The 15,791-nt window shown below is 62.4% G+C and overlaps 1 long non-coding RNA gene across 1 annotated transcript; it reads right to left on the bottom strand.

Moving 5' to 3' along the window:
• Window positions 1-375: 375 nt before the first annotated feature.
• LOC108531334 (uncharacterized) lies at window positions 376-13,876 on the bottom strand. Its single transcript, XR_001886134.1, has 3 exons — window positions 13,439-13,876; window positions 2,170-2,319; window positions 376-672 (listed from the first exon to the last, which is right to left on the bottom strand). It is a non-coding gene; the product is annotated as an uncharacterized LOC108531334 (long non-coding RNA).
• Window positions 13,877-15,791: the final 1,915 nt, after the last annotated feature.

The following is a 15,791-nucleotide window of genomic DNA, read 5'->3' as shown; positions in this document are numbered from 1 at the left end:
TCAGCCTCCCCACAAGCCTGGGAGAGGGGCTGCCCAATGATGGGAGGCCCCCATGGGTCCCAAATGGCAGCTGCCCACACTCCTCCCCAGGAACCTTGTCTGTGATGAACACTAAGGAATAAGGAAGGGGGTGAGAAAGAAGGAAGGAAAGGCGGTGGGGGGCGTTGCAGGTAGGGGAGGATGTTTGGAAAGTTCCAGAAAAGAGTCACTTCACCAGAAAGGCCAGAAGCTCCCCGTGCCCCCCAGCCCCTGCTCGGCTCCAAGGTGAAGGAATTGGGGCGTCGAGGTGGGTGTGGGTGCCAGCTGTTCTGCGTGGGGTCTGTTTCCTTCAGCTCCTTTCTGGGCCTCGCCCTCCTCTTCCCGCCACACATACACTTTTTTTCCTTTTTAAATGATTTTATTTTGGGCCAGGTGAGGTGGCTCACACCTGTAATCTCAGTATTTTGGGAGGCCAACGTGGGCAGATAGCTTGAGTCCAGAAGCTGGAGACCAGCCTGAGCAACACAGTGAGACCCCATCTCTACCAAAAAGCAGTCAGGTGCAGCGGCAGGCACCTGCATTCCCAGTTCTGTGGGAGGCTGAGGCGAGAGGATCGTGCGAGCCCAGGGTGTTGAGGCTGCAGCAAGCCATGATCGCACCACTGCACTCCAGCCTGGGCAAGAGAGTGACACCCTGTCTCAAAAAAAAAAAAAAGTAGAAAATTTTTTTAAAAATTGATTTAACACCTGAATGCTACAATTGTCCAAGGAGGAGCAGACAGCCCGTGCCAGACAGCCTGAAGCCTGACCATCTGCGATCAATGGCCCTGCTGCCAGCTGTGTGTGGCAGTTTGGCCTGGCCTGATGCCTCCGTCCTTCTTGGCACCAGCTCACAGCCCGTGCCCATAACAGATGTGGAGCACCCAAGGAAGGGCAGACCCAGCCCCCACCTGCCCTGGGTCTGAAGATCTCCCAGGAGGCGCCATGGGGTGCCTTGGGCAGGAGGGGCTGGCCGATAGCCTTGAGGAAGTGGCACGGATATGCAGAGAAGGGCATGTCCCAAACTCGGGGCACTGTGGCCTCCAGCTGCCAGGAGACAGGTGTGCTCTGACTTCTGGGTTCCCACCACCAGAACTGCAGGGATGTGACAGCAAGCTGGACTAGGGGAGACGTCTCTGCTCAAGTGCACCTTTGCCTGATGGCGACCGCTCTCGGGTTCGCGGGTTCCAGGCTCTGCCCCGGTGCCTCATGCAAACAGGTCCCATTCTACAGATGAGGAAACTGAGGCACAGGGTGATTACGGTTGCCCCTGAGCTCCTGCAGCCAGGAAGGTGACACACCAGGATATGCTCCCAGGCTGCCCGCTGGGCTCGGTAACATAGTCTCAACTGTGCTGTGACACTGTGTGTGTCTGTGCTTGTGGGGAAGGTGACCAGAGGCCCCCTTTCCTCCACGCGGTGAGCCTACCAGCAGGGAGACAGTCCTCAGGTGTGAGGATGAGCCTCGTGGTAGGCACAGAGAAACAGGAGGAACTTTCTAGAAGGTGAAGCCTCCCATGGCTGGGACTCTTGGAGAAGGTCAGATCTCTGTCTGTCCACTCCTGCCCACTCCCCAGCACAGAGCGAGCGAGCAGGACAGAGGGTTCAAAGTCCCAGGATACTGCAGAGCTCAAAGGGGGGCAGAGAGCACCGCCCCGCCTGGGCGCCGGGGTAAAGGTGGGCGGGGTGCTCAGGCGCCCCTGGCGGTCCTGAAGGTTGTCTCAGAGAGGTGTGGGCTTCTCCTCCCTCCCACACAGTGTCTCTGAGGATGAACTGCCGTGTGCCCTACGGGGATGCCGTGACCTTGCCCTCGTTGGGCGCCTCTGGGACGAGGTCAGCTGAGCCTGCCGTCCTCACTCAGAAACACCATCTAACTCTCTAAGTCCCTTCTCAGTGAGACGGGAGGTCTTGCACCCACCTCCCAACCCCCACGCACCTGAGGAGGTCCCCATTCCCCTACTCTGTGGCTCTACCACGCTCCACACATCCTACCTGAGGGACAGAGGGGACTGTGAGATGATCCTCAAGGCTAGTTTTCCTCTTTCACCCAGGACAGGCCCCAGCAAATTCTCACCTCCAGAGGCCAGGTCTGCCCCGCAGGACTTAGGAAATATAGCCCTACTTCCATCCAGCACACCAACCCAAGAAAGTACCTCAGAGCCCTGGGGCCTGGGGGGCCTGGCCTTGGTCTCAAGGCGTCAGCTCCACCTGGAAAGGAGTGAACTCAAGCCAGGACGCCCCATCTCCACGGCGGAAACGGTGCTGCCGGCTGCTCCCTCCTGGGGACTCTGGGCCTGGGGCTCCTGTGGGAGTTCGGGAATAGCTGAGTCCTGTGGAGGTGCCCCTCCTCCCCACCCAGTGGAGCTTGGGGTGGGGGCAGGTGAAGACAGGGCGGGAAGCATGGGGCCTTCCCCCTCCCCACAGCACTGAGAAACCAGGGGAGCATCCAGAAAACGGTGCCCACAGGCACCAGCTTCAGGTGACCCTAGCCCAGCCAAAGACCCAGGGCCAGTGTGTGCCACAAAGCTCGTGCCTGCTTTGCTGCTTTGCCTGCTCCCTCCTGCCTGGGACCACCGTGGCGAGGGGAAGAGAGAGTGGTGGCCCTCTCCTGACTCCTGAGGCCTGTGGTCCAAGCTCCCAGCCCTCAGGCAGGCCAGGGTCTAGACACTGCTGCCCCAGACACACCCCCCAGTCCCAGCCCACAGGCTTCTTGCAGGATCCCCTGGTGCACCTGGGGGCAAAGCACAATGAGCAGGAGTGCAAAGAAGCTTTGTCGGGAGGGCGGTCCCCACCACCCTTAGACCCCCAGGGATGGTGTCCTGGGGCCTGGGCTCAGATGGACCCTGGGAGGGATGGTGCAGGGGCTGCTTTTTGCTCCAAGAGGACAAAGTGCCACATTGCCTCCGCAGAGGGCTGTCGAGCTGGGAGGACCCACAGTGCAAGGCCGCACAACCCCCCAGGAAACCCCAGAGCCTTCAGGTTCCAGGCTGAGGCTGTGGGCGGGAACCCCTGTGCAAGCCCTCTGGAAGAAAAACCTCACAGCTCTGGCGGAGGAGGGCCCCACCCGCTCCCAGAGCCCAGCGTGTAAGGGACGGGTGGTGCCCACAAGAGGCCCAGGGAAGGGTTGCGGCTGGGACGCCCCCTCACCGCCCCCAGATATCCCAGGCAGCCCCTCCCTCCACAGAGAGACCCACTGGGCCTGACCCTGCCCTGGGCACAGGGTTGAGCCAGGGACGGCCCGTGGGAGAAAGACGGCTTCATGGGCCACTGGCCGGGCCAGGCGAGTCTTTCCCCAGTTCTGGGTGGCAAATGGGGTGGGGCCAGAGCCTTCTGGCTAGGGAAGACACTGGCCTGACTGGTGTGGCACGGGCAGCAAAGGAGGGTCAGAGGCCACTCTGGCCTGGAAGAGTCTCCAGCCACCTGGACGGGGGTGGCCAGGCCTGGTCCCTGCCCCCACTCTCCAAGGGGTCGGGGCAGCCGGGCAGAGCCAGTAAGTGTTTGTTTTCAGATGACATTTGTAAAGAAAAACAGCCTCCCACACTGCTTGACCCTGTGTCTGGAATGTGGGGAGGCAAACAGCTGTGCCCTTCCCAGACCCTGCACAGCCCCTGGTGGGGGCAGGGCCCTGGTGGGGGCAGGGCCCGGAGGTGCAGCCTGGGGAGGCACGGGCCATCGTGGTCAGGGCGCGGCAGCCAGGCTCTGGGCTCTGTTCCGGGCCTCACTGTGTCCCCAGTGGGGTGCCGCCACCTCCCCCCCAGCCTGGGCCCCGCCGGTCAGACACCCACAGGGACAGCTTGTCTTGGCTAGCTGGCTGCAGCACCTCGCTGGAGTCCAGCAGACACACGCTCCCGTGCGCACGCCGCGCCCCAGGCCAGCCCTCACGCCACTGCCCCTGTCAGACCCCTGCCTGCGGTGGGCTGCTGTCTGCCTTGGCCTGCCCCAGCTCTCTCTGCGCCCTTGCCTCCAGGGAGCCCCCCTGGAGGACTCCAGCCACCCAAGCTCAGCAGGGCCAGCCCGAGCCCCTGCCCCACCCGGCCTGTGTGAAGGGTCCTCAGTCCCCTGATCCCCCAGACCCTCCAGGCTGGGTCCCTGGGGCTAGGGGAAAGCTGGCTCCGAGGCCCCTGGCCTGGATGATTTCTGGGAGGCCCGTCCCCTGCCACGTGCCTGGTGACCCTTGCTCCTGCCTGGCTGCCCGTGGTCCTCTGTGCGACCCCCACCCCCAGCCCAGGAGCTGGACGGGGGACTCTGAATGGACGACAGCAGAGCCATCCTAGGGCTGCCCCTGACCCTGGCCCTGACCCTGCCCTGGAGCCTGGTTTCCAAATCTTGCCTCATGCTTTCGCCAGACCCCCTTGGCCCCTTCCCCTGACCCTGGAATGCCCCTGGGGCTTCCTGGAAACAGCCCCTCCTTTGCTTACTATTGGGTGCCAGACTTCACCAGCACCGACCACCTGAAGGTGCGGGGACATCCCCCCATTCCCTCTCCTGGGGGTCCCATCGCCAGTTCCCCGTGGGCAGGATATCAGAAGCATTCTCTGGGCAGCTCCTCCGCCCTTTCAGGCACAGGGGAGGGTGGCTCAGGGGCCAGCGGCAGATGTTGGTGCCTGCCCCTGCAGCGGGGTGCCCCGTGCTGAGACAGTGCCACGGGGAACACTCCGGCCCTCGGTCCACCCTCCATGTGGCAAATGAGGTGTTCTGCGGGGCTTCTAAACGCTTCACCCTGGCCTCCCCACGGGTCCCTTCCCTTCCCCTTGGGGGCCCTGGCCCCAGGTCCCCAAGGCCTGGACCTGCCTCTGCCACCCTCAGAGCAAGGATGCGCTGCAGAGAGAAAGGGGCTGTGACTCGGCCCCAGAGCTCCGGCTTCCTGTCTCCCAGCCCACAAAGCACTAAAGGCCGTAGGTCCTGGGACATCAAAGGCCCAGGAAGCTCCTTGTGCTGAGTTAAGCATAGTGGGGGCAGACGCATGTAGCTGGCATTTCCCACATTTACAACGGCTCTGCTATGGGCTGGGAATCGGCTTCCCCTGCACCCCGGTCATCCCTTGTCCAGAGGGACCCATGGGAAGGCCAGGGTGAAGAGTTTAGAAGCCCCACGGAACACCTCATTTGCCACATGGAGGGTGGACCGAGGCCCGGAGTGTCCCCTGTGTGCACTGTCTCAGCTCGGGGCACTCTGCTGCAGGGGCAGGCACCAACATCTGCCGCTGGCCCCTGAGCCACCCTCCCCTGTGCCTGAAGGCCCAGCACTTCGAGGGCTGCCTGGGCTGAGGACCTGCGCAGAGAACTTTTCTACACCCCACGGAGGAGGCTGAGGGGTAGAGGCAGCTGCAGGAGCCCCAGGGCCACCAAACGCCTGCCCCTCTCCTCGGTGGGTGCAGAAAGCTCTTAAATAGTGGGAAAACAAGGGCATGGCCACATTTCACAGGCACTGCTCAGAAGGTTCCAGAAGGAGACAATGGCATGCAGGGAGCAGGGCCCAGGCTGGTGGGGGCACAGGGATGAGGCCAGTGAAGGCCACGGGTCAGGGGGGGCGGTGCCCAGAAGCCAACGACCCCATTCTTATCGCCTGTGTCTCTCTGCACACAGCGTCTCGTCTGCAAAGTTAGCTGAGCAAACGCCAGGAGCCAAGGGTCGAGGCAACGCCATCGGTGGGGCCACTCCACACCCCCTCTGCCGGCCCCACCAAGACCTGCTTTCTTGGTTGAAATCCAACTCACAGTCTGCCCCCGGGGGCCCAGCAGCCCTGCCCACTGGAGCAGCTGCACCCACAGTGCCCAGCTTCCCAGGGCGACAGGGGCTTGGTGAGCCTTCCTGTCCCCACCGGAGCATGGCCAGAGTGATTTTCTGCTTCTGCTGCAGACCATCCTGGACCTGGTGGGAGCAGCCGTAATCGCATTATCCCATTATGCCTCCACTGGGCACTGGGACGGGGACAGGGCTGCCAGGACATGACTCCATTTACCTATTGCCAGTGGAGCCCTGGGGGCTCTCGTAGGTCCATGGGGAGGGGTGGCTGTCTCTTTAGGCCCAGGGACCCCAGGACAGGGGTAGAAAAGCACGGGAGAGTTAAAGAGTTAAGGCCAGAAGGGGCCAGTCCGACCAAGTGGAGCAAAGCTGTCCACTGGTGGCCAGGGCATAACTGAGGGGCTGTGTGGGGAACAGAGGAGGCGTCTCGAGCCCCCCGGCTGCTCCGAGCAGCTGCTCATCTTACCCAGGCCCATGCCCATGATGAGCTGTGTGACTACCTCCAAGATCAGTCGAGAGGCTTGGCCCGGGGGCCTGCGCAGCGGTCGGGAGGCTCGGCCCAGGGGCTATGCAGACCTAACAGCCGGCTCCAGTCCCGAGGCAGGGCAGTTGTGCTCCAGAGGGCTCCCACGGCCACACTGTTCCTCCCAGGTGGACACCCTCATGGCACATACACCCCTGCTCTCAGCCCTCTCCTTCACTGGATGGAGAGACTCAGGACCCCTAGAGATGGGTGGCAGGCAGAGGAGGTGGAGCTGGTCTGAGATGCAAGAGATGGCCCGTGGATTCTAGGAGCAAGCGGCGACTTCCGAGGTCCCCACCCACTCAACACACGTTCTCAAACCCCATTTTACAGATGAGGATGAAAGGCCCAGCACAGGGGCCCATGTCTCTGTCACCAGGCAAGGTCAGGGGGCTCTAGGGCCAGAATCTGGCTTCCCGCTCCGGCCAGGGGTCAGAGGTCTCCGGTTGGCAGCCGAGGCCAGTGGGACACAGGCTGAGGGATGGGGACAGCTGCTCTCCCAGCACAGACAAGGCTCCCCTCCTCATGCTGCAGACCCCGGCTGCCCCATCAGTCACGGCCCACCCAGGACTGTGCAATCATCCCCCACTTCTCCTAATCCTCCTGCCAGCTTCTTCCCAAGAGTCCAAGCAGTTGGATGCATTTTCTAAATTCTCAGGCCACTGCTGTTTCCTCCTCAAATTCCTTGCCCCCCACCCGCGGCCCCCTCCCAGCCATGGGAAAGGACTGCTGCGGCCTCCCCACAGGCCCATGCATGGGCGGGGCTGCGTCCAGGCAGCTGTGAGGTACTGGGACCCAGGGGTAACAGCCCCAATTACAGAGGCGTCATGGGAAAGAGGCGAGGGGAGGCCACCCAGAGCCCCCACCACAGTCCCGCTCCACGCCCTCCCTGGATCTCTGGCCCTGGAGAGAATCAGATGGGACCCCCAGCAGCAGTCACTTGAGTCCCGCTGCCACTGGCTCTGCTGAGGATGCCCACTGGGCCATGCTGTGGCCACCTGGCTTGGAATGTGGGCACCAAGGTATCGGCCCAGATTTCTACTCATCAGAGCACCAGCACAGGGCCGAGCCAGTGACACAGAGCCCCCGGGCTGCATGGACATGTGCTGCACGTACCACAAACCAGCCTGCCGGGAGGGAGGGGTGCTGCCCAGGGCTCCGTGCCCTCCCGGAAGGGGCTACAGTGGGGCTGATTGCCAGGTGGTGGCTCTGACGCATGAGAGGACAGATGGATAGAGCCCGAGGGCAGCCCTGGCCAGGTGCACACAGTGGTGGCTATGACGCCTTCTCCCACGGCTGTCGCTCTGGGTCCAGGAGTGATGATCTCCAGGCTCCAGAGAACTAGGAACAGCCGGCAGGCTTGTTGCTGATAACCGGGCCTTCTCCACCTGGTGGGGAGTGATGAGGCAAGACCGGATGGCGGGCCCCAGGCCTCCCCTCTCCTGGGACGGCCAGCTCTCCTAGCCTGTGCAGGTCTCAATACGTCCATGATTACGCAACCAGCACTTATCGCTGGATGTGAAGATCTGGAGGCCAGGCGGGGCCCTGGGGCCACAGCCTGCCCGCATGGGTGAGCGGTGAACTGTGCAATTAGCTCTCAGGCCATCATCACCAGACCCTGCCTTTGTTCCTCCACCTGCTAGGCAACATCCGCTGGCAGCCTCCCACAACCTGGCCAGCCTGCTCTTTCTCCCTCCACTCTGACCCCTTCCTCCTCGGGGTCCTGACATGAGGCTGTCCGGCACCCATTTTCAACTACTCTTTTCTTTCTTTTGAGTTTCACTCTTGTTGCCCAGGCTGGAGTGCAACAGCACAATTTCAGCTCACTGCAACCTCTGCCTCCCAGGTTCGAGCGATTCTCCTGCCTCAGTCTCCTGAGTAGCTGGGATTAGAGGCATGCACCACCACGCTCAGCTAATTTTGTATTTTTTGCAGAGACAGGGTTTCACCATATTGGTCAGACTGGTCTTGAACTCCTGACCTCAGGTGATCTGCCCGCCTCGGCCTCCAAAAATGCGGGAATTACAAGCGTGAGTCACCGCACCCGGCCTTCTTTTCTTTTCTTTTTCTTTTTTCCTGCCCTCAACTATCCTTTTCATTAAAAAATTCAGAATTCTCTCCCCTGCCTGCCAGGATGGAACCCAAAACCACGTAGCCAGTGGGCCTGCCTGAGTTGCGGCCCTGCGCCTGTCCCCGACAAGTCACCCTATGTTTTCCATTCCATCATCCTCTCTCTGCACCTCAAGCACTGTGACCCCTCTCCCGCCTGACTGACCTCGCCGTCTCCAAAGGAGACCCTTTCTTGTGCCATCCCACCCTCTCCAGGCCCGCCGTCTGCCTGGGGGCTGCCCTGGTAGCTGCGCTGTGTCTCCCACTGCTGTCCATACGTGCTGCCTGCTCTGTGCCTCAGAGGCACTGGAGCTCATGTGCACAGGGCAGGTGGCCTTTGAACACTGTGAGTCCCCACATCTTGCCCCTGGAGGCCACAGCTGCCCTGGGCCAAAGCTGGGCCGCTTCCTCTGCAGGGACCAAGGGCAGGGCTGCCTCGAGGGCTTCGGGGTAGGAGAGAGGGAACGAATCTCCTGGAGGCAGATGAGGGCCGCAGGGAGGCTGGAGGCCTTGAACCCCTCCCAGAGAGCCAGTGGAGGGATGTTGCCGGGTGGATGGGAGATGGCAGACGGGTGCTCTGGGGGGTCCTCCCTCCCTATAGCACCTTGGACATGTTTTGTTTTATCATGGTGAAAATACGTAACACAACTAGCCACTTTAACCATTGAGCCATTTTAGCCATTGAGCCACTGAACCATTGAGACACAGACATTTTAGCCATTCAGCCATTTTAGCCACTGAGCCACTGGGCGCACACATCAGTGGCACTCAGTGCTTTCTCACTGCCGCGCAGCCATCGCCACTGTCCACCTCGGAACTCCTCCCCCTCCCAAACTGAAGCTCCCTGAAGGTGCCCAGCCGACTTGCCAGCCTCCTTGCCAGTAGATGAGACGCGGAGGCAGCCCTGCTCAACCAAGGAGGCAGAAGTCTTGACTGTTCTCCCTATGGTCCCATGGGGACCTGCAGCAGGGCCCTGGCTGGACAGACGGCCATGAGGGGTGTGGTGTAGTGATTGCGTGCCCTGGCCTGGGCAAGAGAGTGGCGCCCTTGGCCTGCCCAGCCCCTGCCCTGCAGCCCCCCTGACAGCCGAGGGGAGCTTCACCTTCCAGCCTCTGGCTGTCATTAGCTGCTCCCGATGGGAGGTGGGACGGGCAGGGGAGACTCGTCCCCGCAGCCAGTGAGGATCCAGGCTCACGTGGGACCACCTGGACCTCATTATTCTTAAGTGGTCCAGTCTGAAAGTTTGGGAAGAGGGGAGAAAAATACTGCCAATCCCCAGGCCTGGAGAGCCCCACTCCCTCTTCCAGCCAGCACTGAAACCCTGGGGGCTTCAGCCACAATGGAGAGCTGAACCGGGCCCACCCCAGGGCCCAGGAGGGGCATCTGCAGAGGGCTCAGCCCCAGAAGGACTTGGAGGTCAGGCAAGTCAAAGGGAGTTCAGAGCTTAGGAGGGGTGAGAGGTCAGACTCTGGTCCTTTCTCATAAGCTGGGGTCCCTCTGTTCTTCCAGAAGTCACCTGGGGTGTCTACAGTCAGGGCCAGTCTGACAGGTGGGATGGTGCTTCCCAGCAACCCCACCTTGGGGAGAACCCTGCTGCCTCTCCCTGCTCTCCACCTCCAGCACAGGCCCCGGCAAGCCTCCAGCTGATGACAACGCCAAGACGGTGCTGAGTGGACTCTGGGGCCAGCATCTGAAGGCACCCAGGACACCAGACCATCCAGCCACACCCCAGGCTACAAAGAGGGGGAGCTCCGGGGAGGCTGGGGTGCCTTCAAGGTGCATCCTAGCAACATCCTCGACCTGCAAGAGGGATACTCGGTCGCAGCATGGGGAGGACATGCTCAGACCCCATGGATAGGATTTGCTCAGACCCCCATGGGGAGGATTTGCTCACACCCCAGGCAGGCATCCTGAGTGTGCCTGGCCTGGACCCCAGGCTGGTAGCTCCTACCTCTCGCAGAGCAGCAGAGGCTGGCAAGAGGGACTCAGGGTCCTGGCTGGGGGCAGAGGGCCCTGCATGGCTCTGGGGTCCTGACCCAATCCTGCATTTCCACAGAGAGCTGCCTGAGCACCCATGCTGAGGGTCCCTGCACCCCCCGGTGTATGGGGGACCCTTCCCCCACCCCACCCCCTATCGCCACTGAGACACCGGAATGTGCAGGATGGCTGTGAGGGGAGAGGCAGGCCCGGGGCGCGGCGGGCAGGGCTGGACGGGGCTGGGGATCTGTAGGAGGCTGGCCAGGCAGATGGGACGTGTCCGGACCCTTAGCGTCATCACCTCTGTGTTTTGACCACCGAGCAAATATACCCTAAATGAAGCACAAATTCGCCAAGGGGACAGTCAACTCTGTCCTTTCTTCTTAATCCCTCTGGCTTAGGGTTTCCCAGCCTGGACAGCCTGTCCGAGGGGAAGACCGAGGGGAAGACCACCCAAGGGCACACGGGCATCCGTCTGGGGACATTCAGGCAGTGACCAATCCCCGGCCGCCCTGGTGTGTGCCCAGCACTGTGGGCCTTTTCCCAGCCAGCTAGTGGGGGAGCGGCCGCTGTGGCTCCCTGAGTCTTAGCGAGATGGTCAAGGATGAGAAAAAGATGGAGACCCACATGTGGCCGCATCCATGGGCAGAGGAGGCGGAATACAGGACAGCTCTGCCATCCCCTCAGCCGAATCATGAAAAGCAACCCTGTCCCCTAAGGCCCCAGCACCCACCTGGAGGCCACCATGAGCTGGAGCCCAGCACAGCTGCCACCACCATGTCTTGGCTGTCCAGCTCAGGACAGGTTGGTTCCAAGCCGTCCAGGCTGGAGCTCTGGGGGTGGAACAGCACAGCTCCTGAAGAGTCACTTGTCCAGCCCTGGCCGTGGAGGGACAGGTAAGAGCCCACCGAGGGCTCTGAGGACTCCAGGAGGGACCAGCTGAGGACACCGGTGGGGGTGATGCCTCCCCCTTCAATGGCCGCTCGCAGGAGGCAATCCCAGAGCCCCGCTCCATGGGCCCATGGGCCACCAATTACCTGGAGCCTCATTTAGAAATGGCCATCCCTCCCCACTGGCCCCAGCTGGGATCCTGGTGCTCCGAGAGTCCTGCTGTGGTCCCAGGGAGGAGGAAACCCCCTCCCAATCAGGAAGCATCCTCAACCCCATCTAATTCCAGACGCTGCCTCCCACCTTGGCTTTTGGAGATGGAGAACAGAGCCGGCCCTTCCCCAAGGCCCCGAAGCCCAGGAGGGCGCCCCTCTGAGCAGACAAGCTCGCCCCTGCTCCCAGGACGAGGAGGCCCCTGCCGAGGCTCTGCTGCTGCTAATTGGCCCCTGGGATAAGCAGACCTGTCCAGGAAAGGACCCCCTGATCTCCCGGCCCCAACCCCATCTGGCTGGGAGTTCTGACTTAAGCAAATAATCCATCCAGGGAATTGAAGGCTCAACAGAATCGCCCGCTACGGATCCGGTCTCGGTTCCTCCACCCTCCTCCTCCCGCCTCCACCTGGGCTCTTGAGATCAACAGCAAGGCTTTGCAGTCGTGAGAGCTTCCCTCAGATGCCCTCCAGCCTCAACCCAGAAGAGATGGGTGCCTGGGCCGTGACCCCTCACACAGGAGGACCAAACCCAGAGAGGAGACAGGGAGCCATTGGCCCAGACAGCTGGGGTGTGCAATGGATTCAGTGGGGTCCGGCCCTCCTCACTCCAAGGGGAGCTGGGAGCCGACCCAGTGAGGGAGGACATCCTGGGAAAATGATAGGAATCAGGGAATGGCCCCGGGGCTCCAGACCTCTTCTGATGGAGTGATTCAAGGCCCCTTGGCAGGGTTGGGCATCCTCTGGGCCCTCGGGGGATAAGGTCCCCTCACTCCACCACAGAGCAGCATCTGGGCACCTACCTCCTGGCCATGGGCAGAGCAAAACTCTCTCCTGGACCCCAGTGCCCAGAGCCCTGGCCTTGAGAAGGAGCTGTGTGTCCTCAAGAGCCCCCCCAGACTGCCCCCCACCACCTTGCAGGCAGCTCACCCTCCCACCCCACCAGCTGCAGGGTGCAGACATGAGTCTTTTACATCCCTGAACACTCCTTCTGCGCCTGCTTCAGGAGGGCAGCCCTGCCTGCTCACAGCCCAGCCCTGCCCAAACTCCTGGCCAGGGGACACATGGGCGTTAGAACGTGGCATCCCGGTTCTGTTCTATGTTCAGGAAGATGACACCCATTCGGCTGAGGGGATGGCAGAGCCCCTTTCCCCACAGCCCCCTCTGCAAGTGCAGCTCTCCTTTCCTCTCCCCACAAGCCTCTTCCCGAGGGCGGCCCCCTCTCTCCATCAGGATCACCCTTCCTGTGCCTCTGGGGTGCACTGCTTCCCCCAAGCCCTCCCTTCCTCCTTCAGGGTCAGGCCCTTTCCTCCAGGCCCCTCTCTGTCTCCTGGTCTCTGCCCTCTCCCAAAACTCATTCTATTTCTCTACATGTCTACCTCGTTCCCCACCCATCCCCATTCTCCCAGTCTCCCGCCTGCCAGGCTGGCCCTGGCCCCAGCCACTTGGCAGCCTCCTCCTCCTCCCAGAACCTTCTCTTTCCTTCCTGGTCCCATCTCAAACTGCAGCAAGCTGGTCAGAAGGTGAGACCAGGCTGGGAGGAGCTCTGGGCCATGGAGATGGTGGCCGGGGGAGGTGTGGGAGGTAGAAGGACAGGTGGGCCAGGTGCGGAGCAGGGTGTCTTGCCATGGGAAGGGCTGGAGGAAACACCGTATCCAGGGATGGTCAGAGTTTGCCTGGAACCCCTGAAGGTCTTGCTTTTAGAGCCGGGCGGGGCTGCCGTGTGGCCAAGCCAAGCCAGTGGCCGCATCCCTGGGCCTGGGCTCCTGGGGTCTGCCCCGGAGCCCACCATGTTGCAGTACTGAGTGGCTGTGCATTGCTGCTCTCTTCACTGTATGACTGGGGGTTCCCTCTGTGCCCTTCAAAGCCCCATCTGGCCTGGACTTTGGGTCTGCAGCTGGCGCATGAGAATCTTCCCACATGGCAGCGTAGGGGGACTGGGGAGCCCAACACCAAGGCTGCCAAGGTCTTACTTGAGTAGAAGACTTCCATCCTGAGCGATCCTGCTGGCCAGTCCTCCGGATCCAGCCCTCCTGGGGCTGTGGCCACCCACAGGGCTCCAGGCGGGTCTGGGGTCCCTGGTTCCCCAGGTCGTCCACCCCTTGCTGCAGCTGCTCCGGAAACAGAGGGTGCTGCCCTGGCCATTTTGCTCCTTGCTGGGTGTCTGGGAGGGCTGTGAGGGGAGAATAAAGGGCAGGGAGAGGTGAGAGACCTGAGAGAAGGGGAAAGGAGTCTCAAAGGAGGGGAGGGAGGGCGGGCCAGCAGCGTGGCGCAGCGTGTAGGAGGGGAACATGGCGGTGCCCGGCACGAGGTGGGGTGCGGGGCAGCCCTGGAGTCCTGGCTGCCTCTCCCGACAGCGGGTCCGGCACTAGCCAGCCAGCTGAGCATGTTGTGTGCGGAGTCTGCAGAAAGTGCTGACCCGCCAAGCCCCACAGGCCAAGCCAGGCCCGGGGGACAGGAAGGAGCATGGGGCCTTCACTCACTGCCCAGCCTGGGGCACGGCCGGCCCATCTCCCATTTCCAGGGCATCCGGGGACGGGCACGCCCCGGACACTCACTGCCCTGCCACTGGAGGTTAGCATCCTCCCTCATCCAGTGCCCTGCCCAGGTGGCTGTTACCTCCCCTACCTCCTCCAAGACCCTGAGCAGGGGAAGAAAGAAAGTGGATAGGACCTGACCTCCTGACCTGAGTGCGGTCCCCGCTCTGTTCCCCTTTCCTCTGCCCCTAGTTCTCACTGTGGAGGAGGACAAGAGCGCTCACCTGGGGTGGCCCCACGTGCCTGCCAGCCTTGGTCCAAGACTGCAGAAGGGGCCTTGAAGAGGTGGGGAGGAACCCAGAGGCAGACCCCAAGGGTCTTCCCTGAAAGCGGAGGGCTGGTGAGCAGCAGGAAGATCCGGGATTGTGCCCTCAGCTGCCCTCTCTGTCCTGACGTGTCACCCGCTAAGGGTCACGGGCCAAGGAGGGACCGGGCAATGTCCAGGAGCCAGAGTTGGGATGGCCAGGCTGGGTGTGGGGTCGGTTGGGGATCCCAGGTGAGAGGAAGGAATTGAGAATGGACTTGGGCCCGAGGCAGGCTGAGTGGCTGGTGCAAGGCAGAGGGCTGGGCCCCGGGGGCATTCTGTCCTGGTTCCCCTGTCCCCTCACCCAGTTCGTGAGCATCCCTTGTGAAGCAGGCCCTGGAGATCAGAGGGGTGGTGGGCGGATGCAGTGCAATATTCCCCAAGGAAAGTGTGCTGTGCAGCGGTGGAGGGCAGGGCTGGAGAGGCCCCAGCTGCAGAGCAGGACGCCGGAGGGCGCAGGGCAGCCGAGCCAGGGCCTGGGGTGGCCGAAAAGTGGCACTGTGTTCTTGCGGGCCAGACCAGAGCCCAGGCAGTGTCAGGAAGTGGATGGTGTGGAAGAGAGAGGAGTTCCAGGGCACACTGGGGGCCCCCTATGTGGCTGGAAGGTGGAGGGGCGCTGGGTGGGAGGGCTGGCATCGGGCTGGTGGCTCGGGCTAAGGCAGCCTTGCAGGGGCTGGCTCCTGCACCCATGCACGGCGAGACGTATGGGCTGGAGTGGCCACAGCACTGGGGAGAGACAGATGGAAGGGCTGGACAGGAAGCAGGGCTGTGGCCAGGCCAGGGCCCGGGGAGGACAGGGACAAGTGGCAGACGTGAGAGTGCAGAGGAGCAAAGTCACCAGGACCTGGCCTGGATCGGGATGCTCAGGAGGCTGAGGCACTTGGAGGAAGGCCCTGGGGGAGCCCGGCTGGCTGCCCCAGCCCTGCCACCCTCAGCTGCCTCTGCCCGCCAGGACTCCTGGGCTCCATCAGGTGCCGCAGCACCCTGGCCGCGACGTCACAAGGTGGGACAGGGTCAGCAAGGTGACCTCTCATGCCCCCATGTTTGCAAATCCCCAAAACGACCCAAAAGACAAGCTCAAGGCTGGATTTTCCAAGAGAGCCCCTTCAAGTACCAAAGGACACAAAGAGCAGGCCCTTCAGAGTCTGCAGCCCGCAGACGGCAACACAGGTCCCGGCCCCAGGACCCCCTTGGGCACAGAGCGGCCGGAGATTCCACAGCGGGCCTTCAGGGCTCCAGCAAACACGTGCAGGGCTTTCCAGAGCCCCGCACAGAACAAAGAACAAAATGGGGAGAGCAGGGCCCGGGCTGAGCGGACCACGGGCGGGTGGGTGGAGGGGACGCAGCGGCATGGCGCCCACTGCCAGGCCAAGGGCAGCTGCAGGGGGCTGGGCTGGAGCAGACCGGGGTTGGGGTGGGGCTGGAGGAGGCTCTCATGGCCGGAATCAATAACTCACACTGGGGAGGGTGGGAGACATTTGTGGC

Source organism: Rhinopithecus bieti, unplaced genomic scaffold, assembly GCF_001698545.2.
Source record: "Rhinopithecus bieti isolate Rb0 unplaced genomic scaffold, ASM169854v2 scaffold_9449, whole genome shotgun sequence".
NCBI lineage: Eukaryota > Metazoa > Chordata > Mammalia > Primates > Cercopithecidae > Rhinopithecus > Rhinopithecus bieti.
The sequence above is the reverse complement of the archived record's forward strand: the minus strand, read 5'-3'. Positions and strand labels throughout refer to the sequence as shown.